The sequence below is a fragment of the Anolis sagrei genome, chromosome 1 (genome assembly GCF_037176765.1).
Source record: "Anolis sagrei isolate rAnoSag1 chromosome 1, rAnoSag1.mat, whole genome shotgun sequence".
NCBI classification, from domain to species: Eukaryota; Metazoa; Chordata; class Lepidosauria; order Squamata; family Dactyloidae; genus Anolis; species Anolis sagrei.
Window position 1 is genome coordinate 167,743,077 of NC_090021.1, and position 17,341 is coordinate 167,760,417.

General features: G+C 42.2%; 1 protein-coding gene across 3 annotated transcripts in view; it reads left to right on the top strand.

The window, feature by feature from the left end:
• NRP2 (neuropilin 2) overlaps positions 1-17,341 on the top strand; it is a 386,206-nt gene that overhangs the window by 225,795 nt on the left and 143,070 nt on the right. The gene's annotated exons all lie outside the window — the stretch shown is intronic.

Below are 17,341 nucleotides of genomic sequence, written 5' to 3' on the forward strand. Positions count from 1 at the left end.
CACTTATAGGAAATTTGCCATTCACAGCAAACTGAGATGTGAGGTGGATTTTGATAAGGCCTTCTTGTCACATCTGCTTCTCTTCTGTTAAACCCATTTAGCATGATAGTCTAGTGGTCCTCATCTGGAGCAAATAGCATCGGAGCAGCAGGCAAGGCAGTGGCTGTTTGTGCCAATCCATCCCAACAAAGCAATACATCATTTCCTATAATACAGAAATATTACCTCCTCCCCCATCCCCTCAAAAAAGTGACTTGTCCATACAGCAGTCAGACCATTTGTCATGACCAAATCAGGGAAATTACTTTTTTGGGAGTACAGTTATCTCAGAAAACATTAACTAATGACATCACTGGCCATAATGATTAAGATAGTGGTTCTCAACCTTCCTAATGCCGCCACCCCTTAATACAGTTCCTCATGTTGTGGTGACCCCCAACCATAACCCTAACATTATGAATTGCCATGCAAATAATGATCTTCAGGATGTATTTTCATTCACTGGAGCAAATTTGGCCCAAATTTGAATACTGGTGGGGTTGGCGGGGGGGATTGATTTTGTCATTTGGGAGTTGTAATTGCTGGGATTTATAGTTAACATGTAAACAAAGAGCATTCTGAACCCCACCAACAATGGAATTGAACCAAAGTTGGCACAGAGAACTCCCATGACCAACAGAAAATACTGGAAGGGTTTGGTGGGCATTGACTTTGAGTTTAGGAGTCGTTGTTTGCTTATATCCAGAGAGCACTGTGGGCTCAAACAACGATGGATCTGGATCAAACTTGGCACAGATACCCAATATGCCCAAACGTGAACACTGATGGGGTTTGGGGAAAATAGACTTTGACATTTGGGAGTTGTACTTGCTGGGATTTATAGTTCACCTACAATCAAGGAGCATTCTGAACCCCACCAATGATAGAATTGGGCCAAACTTCCCACACAGAACCCCCATGACCAACAGAAAATACTGTGTTTTCTGATGGACTTTGGCGACCCCTCTGACACCCCTTCGCGACCCCCCCAGGGTCCCAACCCCCAGGTTGAGAAACACTGGATTAAGAGGATTTGTGGATTCACAGTCAAAAAAAGTAACTATAGGCAGTCCCCAAGTTGCAAACAAGATAGGTTCTGAAGATTTTTTCAAGTTGAATTTGTATGTAAGTTAGAACAGGTACATTTTAAAGTGTATTTTCAGCCATATAAGTTTTGGATAGCAAAGGGAAGGGTAAACAACCCGTGATGTTTATTTTGCTGTTCAGAAGATTTTGCCTCACTTTCTGTCCTTGTGTTAATTGGATTTTGGAAAAATGGCTTGTTGTGGAAGCCTCACTCCTGTTTTTAACAAAGAGTCATTTGTAAGTCAGATGTTTGTAACTTGGGGACTACCTGCATTCCAAAGTCTACTGGCCTCAGCCCCACTTGTAATCTACTGCTTCCACTGACTCCACTACCAGCCAATATGTATTAGAACAGTCTGAAACAGGAATCCCTGAGTGTTTGCTTGTCTGGCTTGGACTCTGCCCTGCCTTTTGAGAACCCTTTGGGACTGACCTCCCTAACCTCCGAGAGAGCTCTCAGCAAGTGCTGCCAGAGGATCAGAGGATTTCATGCTCATGCTCCTGTTCTACTCATTCAGGGGTCATCATTTCCATCACACCTTTTCTTTGCACAAGATAGCCTTCCCTAGTAAATTTTCCCTTGTGCACAGTACTGTTATGGTGGAACTCGACATATGGCAGCAAAGGCAGAATCCTTAGTTTCCCCCTGCTGCATTCATGCGGAAGGGGTTTGCAAGCGGAAGGAAGTAAGAGTGAGGATACTTTACAGGTCTATCATATTTCCTGAATCGTTGAAGGCTTTCATGGCCAGAATCACAGGGTTGTTGTGAGTTTTCGGGGTTATATGGCCATGTTCCAGAAGCATTCTCTCCTGATGTTTCACCCATATCTATGGCAAGCATTTTCAGAGGTTGAGGGGTCTATTGTAAATGAGGCAAGTGAGATTTATATACCTGTAGAATAAGGTGGGAGAAAAAAAACCCTTGTCTGCTTGAGGCAAGTGTGAATGTTGTAATTGACCACCTTGATTAGCATTGAACACCTGGAATATTGTGTCCAATTCTGGGCACCACAATTCAAGAGAGATATTGACAAGCTGGAATGTGTCCAGAGGAGGGCAACTAAAATGATCAAGGGTCTGGAGAACAAGCCCTATGAGGAGCGGCTTAAGGAGCTGGGCATGTTTAGCCTGAAGAAGAGAAGGCTGAGAGGAGATATGATAGCCATGTATAAATATGTGAGAGGAAGCCACAGGGAGGAGGGAGCAAGTTTGTTTTCTGCTTCCCTGGAGACTAGGACACAGAACAATGGCTTCAAACTACAAGAAAGGAGATTCCATCTGAACATGAGGAAGAACTTTCTGACTGTGAGAGCCGTTCAGCAGTGGAACTCTCTGCTGTGGTGTGGTGGAGGCTCCTTCTTTGGAAGCTTTTAAACAGAGGGTGGATGGCCATCTGTTGGGGATGATTTGAATGCAATATTCCTGCTTCTTGGCAGGGCGTTGGACTGGATGGCCCACGAGGTCTCTTCCAACTCTTTGATTCTATGATTCTATGAATAGCCTTGTAGCATCGAAGCCTGGCATATTTCCTCTTTATTTTGCCATTTGTTACCCCATGTCTTGACTGGAAAACGTGGTCACTAGTTAGACTGGAATGTTGTTGTTTTTAAGATCATGAATTAACAAAGCACTTTTCCTGACTGACTGAGGATCTTGATTTATTTTTTTAAGACCCTGCCCTTTGGATTTAAGATGCTATTGTCTGCTGCACCCATATTTGGATTTATTTTTTTCATTATTTTGGCAATTTTTTATTTTGTATTTTTTTCGTCTTTACACAAGACTTACTGTTTTCAAATGAAAGCTGCCCTGAGAGTCAATGTGGCAGCCTTTCAGCAATGTCACCTTTGTTTTTCTGTTGTACAATTCCTTCATAAGTGGCAAATGTACATTAATTAATAATGGCAAATTGACTGTAGGAAAATGGTAGCACAAGGCATTTCATCGCCACTGTGTGACTCATCAGTAAACATAAAATATATTTATTTAATTAAAGCTTTCCTAATTTCCTATGGAGGTAAATATACAACAAACTAGACATTTTGAAATACAGAGTTGGGATTAGTACATTTCTACTTACTTGGCCTCCAACTCCACCCAGAATTGCTTCTGACTCCACAATTCTGACTCTTCTGATAGCTGTGAAATAATGGAGGAATGAATGTCAGTCTTTTTTTATCAATTAACTCATCAGAAAGTTGAATCCTGTGTGAGGAACTGTGTATGTGTGTGTTTGGGGTGGGAACATCCATTCTCTTCTATTGCAAGTTTCAGCTGCCTGAAATGCAAAATGAGAAAATGACCAAATTGTATTGATTGGAGGTGTGGGCGAGGAGAGAGGAGGGAGCTTTTTCCCTCTGTTCTCCCAGAAATATTTCCTTTTAGAGGACCCCTAAAAGTCTACATTTAATACTCATATTCTACAAGGGTGTGTGTGTGTGATATGCCAGTGCAGCACTCCGCATGGCTCAAACTGAAGCAACTATGTCATGCCAAAAAGATTTGTCAATTCTGCCGCAGTTTGATTTGGTGCCATACAGTGCAGGGGAAGAGAGTGGAGAACAACCCTGTCAAATCCCTCTCGTGCGCATGCATACACACGTACACACGTACACCTCAGATTGCGAAAGCATTCAGCAAGCCCTATCTCAGCTGAATTTGTAAGGTGGGCTGTGAGCCAAATTTAACTGGTGCTACCAACAGGTCAGCTAACATCTCCATCTCCATAAAAGAAACTGAGAGAGAGAGGGATAACTCCAAAGCTGTGCGTAGCATAGCTGGAGAGGAAAGATAATATTTTTTCTCCAGAAAGTAGAGACCGCTTCCTCCTCCCTCCCAAGCACCCTTGGTTGTTATTGGTACTGAGGAAGGGGAACTGAGGCATTTGGGGGGTTGGGGTTTTCTGTCAGCTGTGAAGCCTAGTAGACTTCCAATTCTCTGGCTGCTGTCAGCGTTGATACTGTGCACCAAAGGCAAGGGAATAGGGATAAGTTGAATAAAGAAGAGGAAAAACAAGATTAATGAGAGCTTATAGCAGTAGGGAATAGCTGCATTGCTTTCAATAGAGAGCCGTTTTGCATTTTCTGGGGAAGACAGTGGGGTGGTAGAGAAGGCAGTAGAAGGGTGTTTGTATGCTTGATACTTGGACAGCATGGATTGAGCTCTCCAAACATCTTTTCCACCTTGGGCAACATCAAATCATCTCTTGTTTTCTTCCAGTAGGAAGACAAACGTGTCCATTTCTTCCCCTTTTGCAAATGGATATAGTCATTCTCCTGCAGGATATCTGTAATACCTTGGAACAAGCAGTCCTTAATCTTCCTTGAGCAGAGGCATAATATGTCTATTTGCAACCAGTGAGGAGGAAGCTGTGAAAATGATGGCTGGGAAGAGGGAAGACAGAGGCAGGACAAAGGGGGAAGGGAATTTCTGCCCCACACCTTTGACTTCTGGTTTTGTGAAAATGAATTTGAGAGCAGGCGTTAAATGAATTCACTCTTTGATCTAAGAAGTGAGTGAGTGGAATGATAGAAGATTTTTCCGAAACTCGGGAAAATCTGTTTGTCTTCTCCGGCTTAGAAATGCTTTGCTTCATCTTAATTGTTGTGTCCCAGCAGGGTGTTGTTTTTTTTTCCGTGTCAGAAGCAACTTGAGAAATTGCAATTCGCTTCTGGTGTGAGAGAATTGGCCGTCTGCAAGGACGTTGCCCAGGGGACGCCCGGATGATTTGATGTTTTTATCATCCTTGTAAGAGGCTTCTCTCATGTCCCCGCATGAGGAGCTGGAGTTGATAGAGGGAGCTCATCTGTGACCTGTCAGTCTTCAGTCTTGCCGGCACAGGGGTTTAACCCAATGCGCCACCGGGGGCTCCTTCTAGCAGGGTGAGGGACACAGTCTGGAAATGGTACTTTTTTGGAGTACAACTTTCTGAAACCCCAAATCTACCTATTATAATCTGAAAGTTGCAGCCACCCAACCTCCACTATAACCTTACTTCTTTTCCAACTCTGCTGAAGGCTGATCACCTGTTGGCTTTGGGAAATAAGATCTGCAGGTAGCTTTTTTACAAAGTAGATTCTCCCTGCATATGTAAACAAAACCAGAATTTGGACACTGTCTGTACTTACTGGGGGTATGGGGAAGGGAGTGGGATCAATGATGTATACTGGGACCATGCAAAGTTCCAGAAAAGGAGACAAGAATGGAGAAAGCCAGCCAGTATAAAGATGGGACTTGATCTAGTTCAGCATCCTAACATTTGGTTTGGCCACGATACAGTAGCATTCTTTCCTAACATTACGCCTGCATATGTGCCTGGCATCTTCAGGGATGCGGACAAAATATTAGGAGAAAATGCTACTGGAACATAGCCATACAGTCCAAAATACTCACAGCAACCCAGTCATTCCAGCCATGAAAGCCTTCAACAATACACCCTAACATCTATATAAATAAAAATGTAATGTTAGTTTGTGGGATTAACAGAACTCAAAAATCACTGGACGAATTGACACCAAATTTGGACACAATACACCTATCAAGCCAATAAGTGACCATCACTCATAAAAACACTAAAAACACAACAGAAGGGACTTAAAAAACAAAAAAAGGGAAAAGATGCTACAGCACGTGCACAATATGACTCCCCCAGCAAACAAAACACATAATAGCATATCCACACTCGCTTCCAGACTACAGCTCCCAGCATCCCTTAGACAAGGCTCTTTGAGAGAGGAGGATGATCCAAATGCACTGCTTCCAAGATGGAAGCTTTCTTCTCCTTGGATTTCTTTGAGAGCATCCCAATCCCTGCATAATTCCAATTTCTTATTCCCGGACTGCAACTCTCAGCAATCCTCCAGATAGCTAGATTACATAGAGATAGATAGGTGGATAGATAGATCGATGAAGAGGACTGCTGGGAGTTGCAGTCCAAGAATAGGTAGAGAAGGAAGAACGGGGAGAAAGAGGAAGGGAAAGAAAAGGGGGGGGGAGGAAGGGAAGAGGAAGAGAAGTAAGGAAGGAAGGGAGGAAAGAGAGAAGGAAAGAAAAAAAAAGGGGAAGGGAGGAGAGAAAGAAAGAAGGAGAGAAAGAGGGTGGGAAGGCTGGCCACAGAAACGTGTGCCGGGTACAGCTAGTTTGTTGCATAAGAATTTAGCAGCCATCTCAGTGGCGTCCATGATCTGTAATTTTACCAAAAGAGAAAGAATGGGAGGTCACCTAGTCTATGCACGTTGCACCTTTTGTTATATGCAACAAGTCGGTTTTCTCTCAAAAGGCTAAAATGTTGATTTGAGGTGGTAGTACTGCTGGCAGTGAGGCAGTATATATATGGTATTCCTTTCACAGGTTTCAAACAATTTCTGTGCAAATTAACATTTAACTGTACAAGGCTATGCAGTGCAAAGAGAACCAGCCTGACATTTTCAAGGTCAGAAGCTACTTGAGCATTTCCAGAGTCCTCAAACCTTTCCTCTCCTATCATCTGAAGACAAGATGTGTATAATGTGAACCAAAAACTCTTCTTCTCCCCCTCCCATGGTTTTTAAATCATCTTTGTCCAATGAAATAATAAAAGCTACTATGAACATCACCCTGGCAATGAAGATCTGCATAGTTAAAGCAATGTCACCTAGGTGACTATCTTCATAGTAATCTATCTTCCTTTGCTCAGCCTTCCCTAAGGTACAGCTCTCACAGCAAAGATTACTGCAGACGCTGACTGCAGCCAGGAAATCAGGAGACACTTACTTCTTGGGAGGAGAGTAATGACCAATCTCGATAAGAGTAGAGACATCACATTGGCAAGCAAGATCTGCATAGTAAAAGCAATGGTATATCCCGTGGTCACCTATGGATGTGAGAGCTAGACCTTAGGGAAGGCTGAGCAAAGGAAGATAGATCCTTTTGAACTGTGGTGTTGGAGGAAGGTTCTGAGAGTGCCTTGGACAGTGAGAAGATCCAACCAGTCTATACTTCAGGATATAAAGCCCGACTGCTCATTGGAGGGAAGAATAGTAGAGGCCAAGATGAAGTGTTTTGGCCACATCATGGGAAGACAGGACAGCTTAGAGAAGACAATGATGATGGGGAAAACGGAAGGAAAAAGGAAGAGGGGCCGACCAAGGGCAAGAGGGATGGATGGCATCCTTGAAGTGATTGGATTGACCTTGAAGGAGCTGGGGCAGGTGACAGCTTATAGGGAGCTCTGGCGTGGGCTGGTCCAGGAGGTCGTAAACGACTGAACGAATGAACAATAACAACTATAGACAATGGGGAGCTCATGGAAGTTGTAGTCCAAGAAAATAACTTTTCTAAGGCCTTGTCAGGCCCATTCCTTGTTTGTCTTCACTTCTGATTTGCTCTGCTCCCCATTTGAAATTCTTTCTGTCAGGAAGATCACCTCCACAGGCTTTCCTTCTTTTCTCCTTGATGTCCTTCCATTGAGACTCTTGAACCCGTTTCCTATTTCCATGGGGGTAACGTAAGCCAGCACTAAATCTGAGCAGCCTAGGGAGGCAGGCCCAGGCATGCATATAGGAAACGAAGTTTTCTATCCTCCTCTGGAAAAGCCGGCCCCTCCTCTCTCCCCTTAAGGTCCTTTGAAAGTCTTGGCGACAAAACCAGCACTAAAAATAAATAAAGGTGAAGGGTCTTTGGGATCATAAACTGCCTCTTGGATGTAACGCTCTTTTCTCTCCCTCTCCCCACTCTTGAACTTTTCCTTGGCTTCCACACCCACTGGAACTAATGCAGCTTTTTTTTTAAAAAAAGGCCAAACTGACAAGAGAACATTTTAACATGAAGAGCAGCAGGAGTTTGATTTACACTTGAGGAGAATTGGAGGGGATGGGGAGGGAAGAGGGAGGGGAAAATCCACACCGTCTCCCCGTCTCATTTCTCCACAGTCCCTTGGTGTCTTAAAAGCAAATTAATTATGTAAGTCGAATTTTATCGATTTTCAATAACATTTCTGCCTGTAACCTAAAAGAGAGCTAAATGTTAAGTGTATGCATGGGGTGAGGTGAGAGCTGGATGGTGTCTTTGGTGCAGTAGCTGTCAAAAATGGGTTTTGCTTGGATAGAAGAAGGAAATGGAAAAGCCATTAATACACTGAAATGCTTGATACTACATATGATATAACATTTATAACTCTTTTGCCCTGCCAGTTTTACAGGCATACTCCTGCCTAGCCCAATGTAGAATGGTTATGTGTGTGTTTGCACACCCTTTCTGGAGTTTCCAGACAGTGTTGCTTCTGATCCTTCCAAAGCTTTGCTCGTAAACCTGGGTGGGGTGCGGGATCTCTGCTTTCTTTGATCATTGTGGCCAGAGCTTGGTAGCAAAAACCTCCACATGTAGAGCCAAGTCTTGAATGAGCTGTGCAGTGCTTGCAGTCAGTGGCAGAGTTGCTCATCTAGACATATAATCAAAATAGATTGTGCTCCACTGAATGTGCACCCAAAAGACAAACATTGCCTGTTCTGGAGTTGAGAGGAGAAAGTATCTTTATCTTGTATGTCATAATTACATGTAAAACTCCATGTATGAACCATCTAGGATCATCTAGGGAGGCCCTGCTCTCTCTCCTGCCTTGGTCACAAGTGTGATTGGCAGGGATGGGAGACAGGGCTTTCTCAGTGGTGGCCCCTAATGTCTCTTTCCAGGGACATTAGATAATAATAATAATAATAATAATAATAATAATTAGTATTATTATAGGAGCCCCCGGTGGCGCAGTGGGTTAAAGCACTGTGCCGGCAGGTCTGAAGACCGACAGGTTTCAGATTCGAATCCGGGGACAGGCGGATGAGCCCCCTCTATTAGCTCCAGCTCCTCATGCAGGGACATGAGAGAACCCTCCCACAAGGATGATAAAACATCAAAAATCATCCAGGCGACCCCTGGGCAACGTCCTTGCAGACGGCCAATTCCCTCACAACAGGAGCGGTTGCTCCTGACACGACAAATATATATATATATATATATATATATATATATATATATATATATATAATTTATACCCCACCACCATCTCCCCAAGGGGACTCGGGGCGGCTTACATGAGGCCAAGCCCTACAATACAGTACAGCAATGCTAATAACAACATACAATGACAATAAAATATAACATAAAATAAAAGAAACAATATAAAAAGCACATCAAACAATATAAAATCGCAATAATTTAAACACAGAAAATAAATCAGAGTGGGCAGGGCCAGTGGCAAGGATCAAAAGGTTTAAAACACTGGTGAGAAGGCAATGAAATGTATCTGAACAGGGGATCAGAGGGACAAAAATAGGGTTTAATTGCACTAGTTACACAGTGGTTCTCAACCTGGGGTTCCCAGGTGTTTTTGGCCTTCAACTCCCAGATATCCTAATAGCTGGTGAACTGGCTGGGATTTCTGGGAGTTGTAGGCCAACAACATCTGGGGACCCCAGGTTGAGAACCACTGCACTGGTAGGTAAAAATAAAGTGCTTCTGAGGGCATTTTTTTGCAGGTTTGGTCAGGTCAGGGGTTATAAATCAGTTGATCATTCCTTGAAGGCACACTGGAACAGCCAAATTTTCAAGCTCTTCCTAAAGACTGCCAGGGTGGGGGCTTTCCTATTTTCTCTAGATTGGCCCCCTTCCTTTTAACATTCTGGGGGAAAAAAAATCAAGACTTGGCTTTTGAGCAAGCGTTTGCAAATGCAGTGTAACAGACATAGGAAAAAGGAACGACTGGATGATGAAACTGGACAATGTTTTAACTAGGAGACGCTAATGATTTATATTTTGATTGATCTTGTTATGGTTTTATATTATATGTTAATGTTTTTAAATTATTTTATGGTGTTGGGCATTGAATTGTTGCCTCTGTAAACCACCTTGAGTCACCTGCGGGCTGAGAATACAGTATACAAATACAGTAAATAAATAAATAAATAAACAAACAACAAACAAACAAACTCTGATTCCATGGACTTTAATTAAATACTAGGCTTGTGCTATCAATAAAAAAAAATGTTTCAGTACTCAAGATGACAGGGGATCATTCTCTCTAAGTTTCAGAAATACTCATATATCTACTAATTTTTGGAAATTTTGTAAAGTTTTGACAAAAGACCCACAACAGCTATCTCATTGAATGTCTCTCATAGAACTTCAATTTAGGGTTTTCTTCCCAGCCCAGAACTTCTATTGAAGTATCAGTCAGTCCTCCTCTTTACATATTCAACAATTTATTGCAACTCCCTGACTGCTGCTAAGAGTGACAAATATCTACCCTATCCTAATTGAAACTTTCTGATACTGATCAGAATTCTGGGAAATGTAGTTTAGGGCAGGGCCTTTTGAATTCTCTGGCATATGGTTTCTTGCCTTCCCAAACTACATTTCTCAGAATTCTTTGCTCTTTCAGTCTCTTTCCCAGCTCACTCAGCTTCTCCTGCCCAGGGGTGGCTCAACCCATTACACAAAGTAAGCATTTGCAGTATAGTTGATTTTGACCAGGGGCGCTCTTGGGGGAAAATAGACCTTGACATATGTGAGTTGTAGTTACTGGGATGTATAGTTCACCTACAATCAAAGAGCATTCTGAACTCCACCAATGATGGAACTGAACCAAATATGGCACACAGAACTCCCACGACGAACAGAAAATATATATCAGTGATTGGTTGGGGCCGCTGTTTGCTTACCATTGAAAATTATCTAGGGCCGCCTCTGGTCCCACCCTCCTGCTTTCCTCTCCTCACGGTGAGAGGCTATAGTTTAAAGAGGAATGGCAGCCTTTTTGGCTTCCCTCCCTTATGCTGAAAATGAAATGGATTTTGGTAGGTTTCCAGGCATTACAGAATTCAAATGAAAAAGTATTGGGTGAGGCTTCACCCCCTCTCCCCTGGTTCCTTAATATTTGTTTGTATATACAAAGCATACAAATTAGAGACAACATTCTAATTAAAATGAAATTTTTCACACCCCTATTGAATATAGGGGCAACACATAAGACAAAAATGTCTAGTCACTTTGATAGGAGAACTTAAGCATAAGACACAAATGCAGAGCTATGTCTTATGAGAGAGAAGGTATCGAGTGGCACTTGACCTTTCTCTGTTGGATGCAGTGGCCCATACTTTGGTACTGAGGACTTCATAAACTCATTTTTCAAGAACAACGTCCTAGAAGACTGACAATATATAGCTGGTGTCTTTGTTTTAGCTTGAGTAGGCCTGCCTTATCTCTTCCAAACTGAGCAGGCTCGCTGTATGTAACATCTCAAGCTCTCCAGAAGCCATACTTGAATCATTTGCAAGGTTCATGTCACTTATAAGGAATTATGCACTAGAATTATGCATTATGCTCCCCGATCCCTCCCACAGGCCACCCTAACAAATTGGTTTAAACCAGGCATAGGCAAACTTTGGCTCTCCAGACTCGCTTAGGAATTGTGGGAGTTGAAGTCTGGAGGGCTGACGTTCGCCCATGCCTGGTCTATATATTCCATCTTCCCCTGCAGAACTGCAGCCATGTCTTTTCCTCTTGTTGTTAGGAGAGTAACTGTGAAGAAAAGCTAGGTATTTGAAGGTAGTATGTGGAATGGGGCTGCTTGTGGAGAGGTTGAGAATGTTTTCATGTGTGTGGTGGAGTTGTTTAAGGCAAAATTTGAGAAAAAACCCACCAGTATTTAAAAAATATTTTTGTGGGGTTGGGGGATCAAGGGACCACACTTTCACTTGAACAACTGTTACAAATAACCTCAGTCTCTGGAATCATATCTGTCCTCCGTTCCCAGTTCAGCACCCAGGGTTACCCAGGCAAGCATGCCCCCCTTTTCCATTATTCTAGTCTTGCTGTGGTTTCCTAAAAGTGTCGCATTGTGCAGCACCTCCCACATTCTAAATGACCTAAATGGCTCTGCTAACACTGAATTGTTAGTAGTAGACATTACATTAAAATATGTTGATATTTTTATCCCACCTGCCCCCCACTGGGGTTGCACCCTTAAGACTTTATCTGTCTTTCCGTTTGGCCTTTGGGACGAAAGAGGTACCCCACCCTTCCCAAAAAAGCAAATTAGCCAGAATTGAGCATGGGTGTTGTTAAGATTTCTTTTGTACACGAGAGCAACCACTGAGGAAATGCCTTCTTTCTGCCTGAAGTATCTGAGAATAGTATAAAGGATGGTTGGGAGCAAATATCTCAAATCTGTGCAAGAGTGATGTTCAATAGCGTTGTGTGAAGACAGTGACAAAAAGCCACTTTTGGGAAGCTCTGACCTTCTGTGTTTTCCTTCAGTTCAGTGCTACTCTTTGTGTCTTGGGAAGCTGCCTTTTTGCATTTATTTTTCAATAAAAGCTGGAGGTTATGCGGGCCAGTTTCAGCAAATAGATCAAATTCAAGGATCTCAGAAGGAGGAAACAGAGCCTGAGCTATCCAAACAGGCTTTGATTTTGGGGGTCAGCCTGAAGAAACATAAAATGGTTCTGATATCCTGAATGCCTGAGCACTAAGCCTGTGAGAATTGGATCAACTATGGATTCTCAGGTTTGGTCATAAACTTCTATAGATCAGGGATGAGTGCCTTTGTTGTTATTTAGAAAGGTGGACTCCTAATAAGTAGGGGCAGATGATATGTAAGCATATAGGATGACATTTAAGCTGGTTGCTTTCACATCAGTAGGACAATGAGTCCACTCTGGGTTGTAATCTGATTGCTAAAGGAGTTATCTCTATTTTTCAAAATAGTTTCAGCACCCTGGATAGCTCTGTTAACAATTTGGCCTAAAATTCTGAACAGAATTAACTGTACCATCGACATAGAAAGTGCCAGATGTTACCGCTTTGTACCAGAATAAATATGACTTTGATTGGAGCAGAATTTGGGAGTCAGGTTTATGGACTACAGCTCCCAGAACCCCACAGTCAGCACAGTCACCCAGTTTGCGGAATTGTAATCAATGCAAAAAAAATTTTCAGGCCTTGCCCTGGAGTTGGTGGGTTTGCAATCCAGGTGTCCATGCCTTGCCTTTACATGTTGTGCGAGAATTACCCAGTGCTGCTTCTCCCTGCTATTGTTCCTGTGGCTACTTCATATCCACAAACTCTGCACCCCGCACCCAATAGCAAATACTGTTTTGCCATGCACCAACTATTATGTGATACATAGGCATAAACCTCCTGTGCATACTATAGTTTCACAGGTCCTCAGACTCTCTCTGGCACTTGTTTGAGTGGTTTGCTATTTTATATAAGGAATGTCATTTTACTACACCATTGTATATAATGGAACTTGAGCATCCACAAATTTTGGCATCCACGTGGGGTCCTGGGACCACCATAGCCTCCTTTAGAGCAGCATAACAGCCTCTCTCCAACCTGCTCCTCAGAGCAGAGCCCTTGAGCATAGATCTCCTCAGAGGAAAGGCTCTCCAGAACTGTATTCTAAAAACCCATTCAGTTATACTGATTCAGGTGTGATTCAAGATTGCTAGTTGACCTACATTACCAGCTGTACATAATAATTTTCATCATAAGGTTTTTCTTCAACACACACACACACACACACACACACACGGTCTTGCTACAACTTACTGTAACGAACCCCCGTAGATACTGTGTGCCACTGCATGAACATACTGAATCCCTTTGCCTCTACATCAAAATAGTAGGTTTGTATTCGTATACCAAAATACTAAGCCAGAATGGAGAAAGAGCGTAGTAATGCAGAAAAACATATCAGCTAATAAGGCACATTGCTGCCAAGAGAGGGCTTCATTCAGCAGAAGAGGGTTTTTTGGTTCACTAGATTCTCCATTATTAGAATTCCTTTGGGATCTGTATTGCAATATCCATGATGCTCCAATAGTCCCTGATGGACCAGTTGAACTAACATCTTTTGGTCCAGGGCCTGGCACAGATCCTTCAAGATATGTAGGACAGGTGTTGATTGCACTGAATTCATAGCACCACAAACTTGAAAAAAGTTGCAGACACCCTCACCATTTCAGCTTGGAAGTGTCCTTAGTTTCTGTTTTCTTTTTTAAAACTTTAGTTGAACAGGTTAAACATTAAAGAGAGTAATGGCATGAAGCCATTTGTATTTTGAACTTCTGAAGCAAACTTAGGGAATTTGATCAAGACAGCATCTTCAGGGCTTTTAGTGGCAACTGTTTACAACAGAGGCATTGTTAGGAAGAGTAACAAAGGCACTGAAGGTATCTAGAATTTAAGAGATAATATTGTTACCGTTTAAAGCCCTTAGAAGAAATACTACAAGTAATTCAGTTTGGACATTGTGCTCTGTATCACTCTTGTCTGCGTGCAGTGGTTGGGAGACAATTATTGCTCAGGAAAGGGTGAAGCCTAGGATAACAACAGTTGCTCCTTGGCCTTTGAAATGGCACAATCTGTCCAGGATAGCTCTGCCTGATTGTTATTGCAAGTTACACATAACCTAAATCCTGCAATTTTCTGAAGGTAAGGTCAGGCAAAGAAGAAGGCAGAAACCTTTAGGCTTTGCCCATCTGTTTGGAATTAGGCACCTGGCTGAATCATGGTGAATCTAATGAATGAATGTAGCCTGGAGTTGTGTTGCACCAGTAAGGTTATTAACACCTTTTTTCTTCTCTTTGAAATGAGAGTCGTATCTCAAGGCTGTTTATCAGGTTTGGAAGAGAAAAAAATGATGGGGACGTGTAGCCATAACCCACCTGCTCCCCCATTTCAGCATGTAAACAAAAGTTGAAGTTATTAGCACACTGCTTGAAATAAACGATACCCCTCTTTACAACTTCCACACTCTTTGAAATGAAACAAGTGTGCAAACTAAGGAAACACAGAGTAATAGCCATATGGAACAAATTGGAGGAGTAGGTGCCTGTTAGAGAAAAGATAAATACATTTCAGAGGCACATAGATAGGAATTTGGAGAAGAGATTGAAGCAGGAGTTGAAAACATAGCAATATCGGATTAGGAAGGAAATTGAAATAAGGACAGGAATGAGAAGGACCAGATGGGTTGCCTTGGTCTTAGGTTCTTAGGTGGCATGCTGCAGATCAGCTTTGTGGGTTGACACAAAGCTTTTGGCTTTACTGCAGTGTCAAAATATATCCTCGCCCACATACTCAGATATCAGTGCACAAGGCGGCCAGTCACAGCAGACACTGATACTTCCAGGCTTCCTGCTGGAAGAAGGGTATTTGGTGATTGCTGAGCAAGGGAAAAGATCAGGGAACGGGGAGGGGGGTTCTGCAGGGATAAAATAGGATATTAAAAACACATCAACCATGCTGTGTTTCTAAATGGTAGCAGCATGATCTATATTCTCTGGATTAGCATTTCTGTTCCACCCTAAATCTGCTCCAAATCCCAATTATCAACACAGATTTGCCTGCAAAGTTTTCATTGCTATGCGTTCACTTGACTTCACTCTCCTAAAGGCAAGAGCCTCACCACTACACACAGTGTGATATATTCTTTGGCTGTAGATGTAATCTCTTGGAACTGATGTGCTTAAACTCCCAAGACATATGTGCTCTCTTTGTAGGTGAAGGCAAGGAAGATTTGATCCTTGAGAGTTTTTGGCCTACAACTCCTCCCGACCCCAGCCCCATTAAGGCACTGTGAAAGTTGTGCGCCTTCTAGTCATCTCTGATTTATGGCACCCCAAACCAAACTTATAGCATGTGTTTCTTGGCAGCATTTGTTCAGTGGGGTTTTCCTTTGTCACTTTCCGAGACAAAGAGAGTGTGACCCAGTGGCTTTCTATGGCTGAGCACGGATTCAAACACTGGTCTCTAGAGTCATAGTCCAATACTAATTAGGAGACGCAAATGCCTTATGTTTTTATTACTTTTGTTTGGTTTTATACTATGTATTAATGTTTTATTATGTTCTTGGGCATCGAATCGTTGCCTCTGTAAACCGCCCTGAGTCAGCTGGGGGCTGAGAAGGGCGGTATACAAATATAGTAAATAAATAAATTGCATTGTCGAAGGCTTTCATGGCTGGAATCATTGGGTTGTTGTAGGTTTTATCGGGCTATATGACCATGGTCTAGAGGCATTCTCTCCTGAACGATGCAGGCAAAACGTCAGGAGAGAATGCCTCTAGACTGTGGCCATATAGCAAAAAAAAAAAAAAAAAACTCTTCAACAACCTAAATAAATTGTGTTATGCTGCCACTATGCAAAAGTATTAGACCAAAATATCCACAGGGCTGACCATTCCCCACACAAATGGTACGCTTTTAAATTTCACTGATTCTAGTAAAAATTAATAATAATAAACTACTAATGGAAATGCTGAAGAAACATTCCCAGTTGCAACCCAGCTGCAAAATCATATAAAAATCTGATGATGTATTGTGTGCTCCCCTTTGCATGCAGGAGTATCTTCTCCAAGCTGTGAGAGGCTCATGTTTTTCGATTATCACTCTCAGAATCCTTCATCTCCAAACAGGATGCCTATTATCTTCTCTCTATTGCAATCATTCCTTTGCATCTCTTCTACACAAACAATATCAAAAGTAGTTTCAGACATTTGCTAGAGTTCAGGCACAGTTGAGAGGTCTGAAATCAGCCTTTCCTCTGCCAATATTTTTGCATAGGGTTGTGATCATTGTTACCACTGTGAGTGCCAGGTGTTTTTGTGCCAGCTTCAGAAATAAGTGAAAGTAATACACTGCATGAAAGCCACAAATTTTCCCTATGGAAAGACTTTCTGTTCATGACGGCCATGGTCCCTCCCCTCCAAAAAACCTTTTAGTTAATTAATAGTACAATGGATTGGGAAGAACAAAAGTATTGCAGGCGATCAAAATGCAAGAAAGTCAAGTCTAGGTGTGTGCAAACTGGGTTTTTTAAAGGCTGGCAATAGTTACATGCAGTAATGAAGGAATGTCCTTCACACATCCTTGAGGACATTATCCTCCCTTTCTAATGGAGCCAGAGATGTTTATTTATTAATTATTTATTTATTTACAGTATTTCTAGTCCGCCTTCCTCAGCCCTAAGGCGGGTTACAGCTGGCAACAATTTGATGCCATACATTCATAAAAATTACAACTAAAAACAATCCATATAATAATATAAAAACATTAAAAACATCCAATCACCATTGTCATCCTGTTAAAAATAATTTTCCAATAGCATTGGGGATAGCATCCCCAGGAGTTTTTCACCTACAACTCCCAGAAATCCCAGCCAGTTTACCAGCTGTTAGGA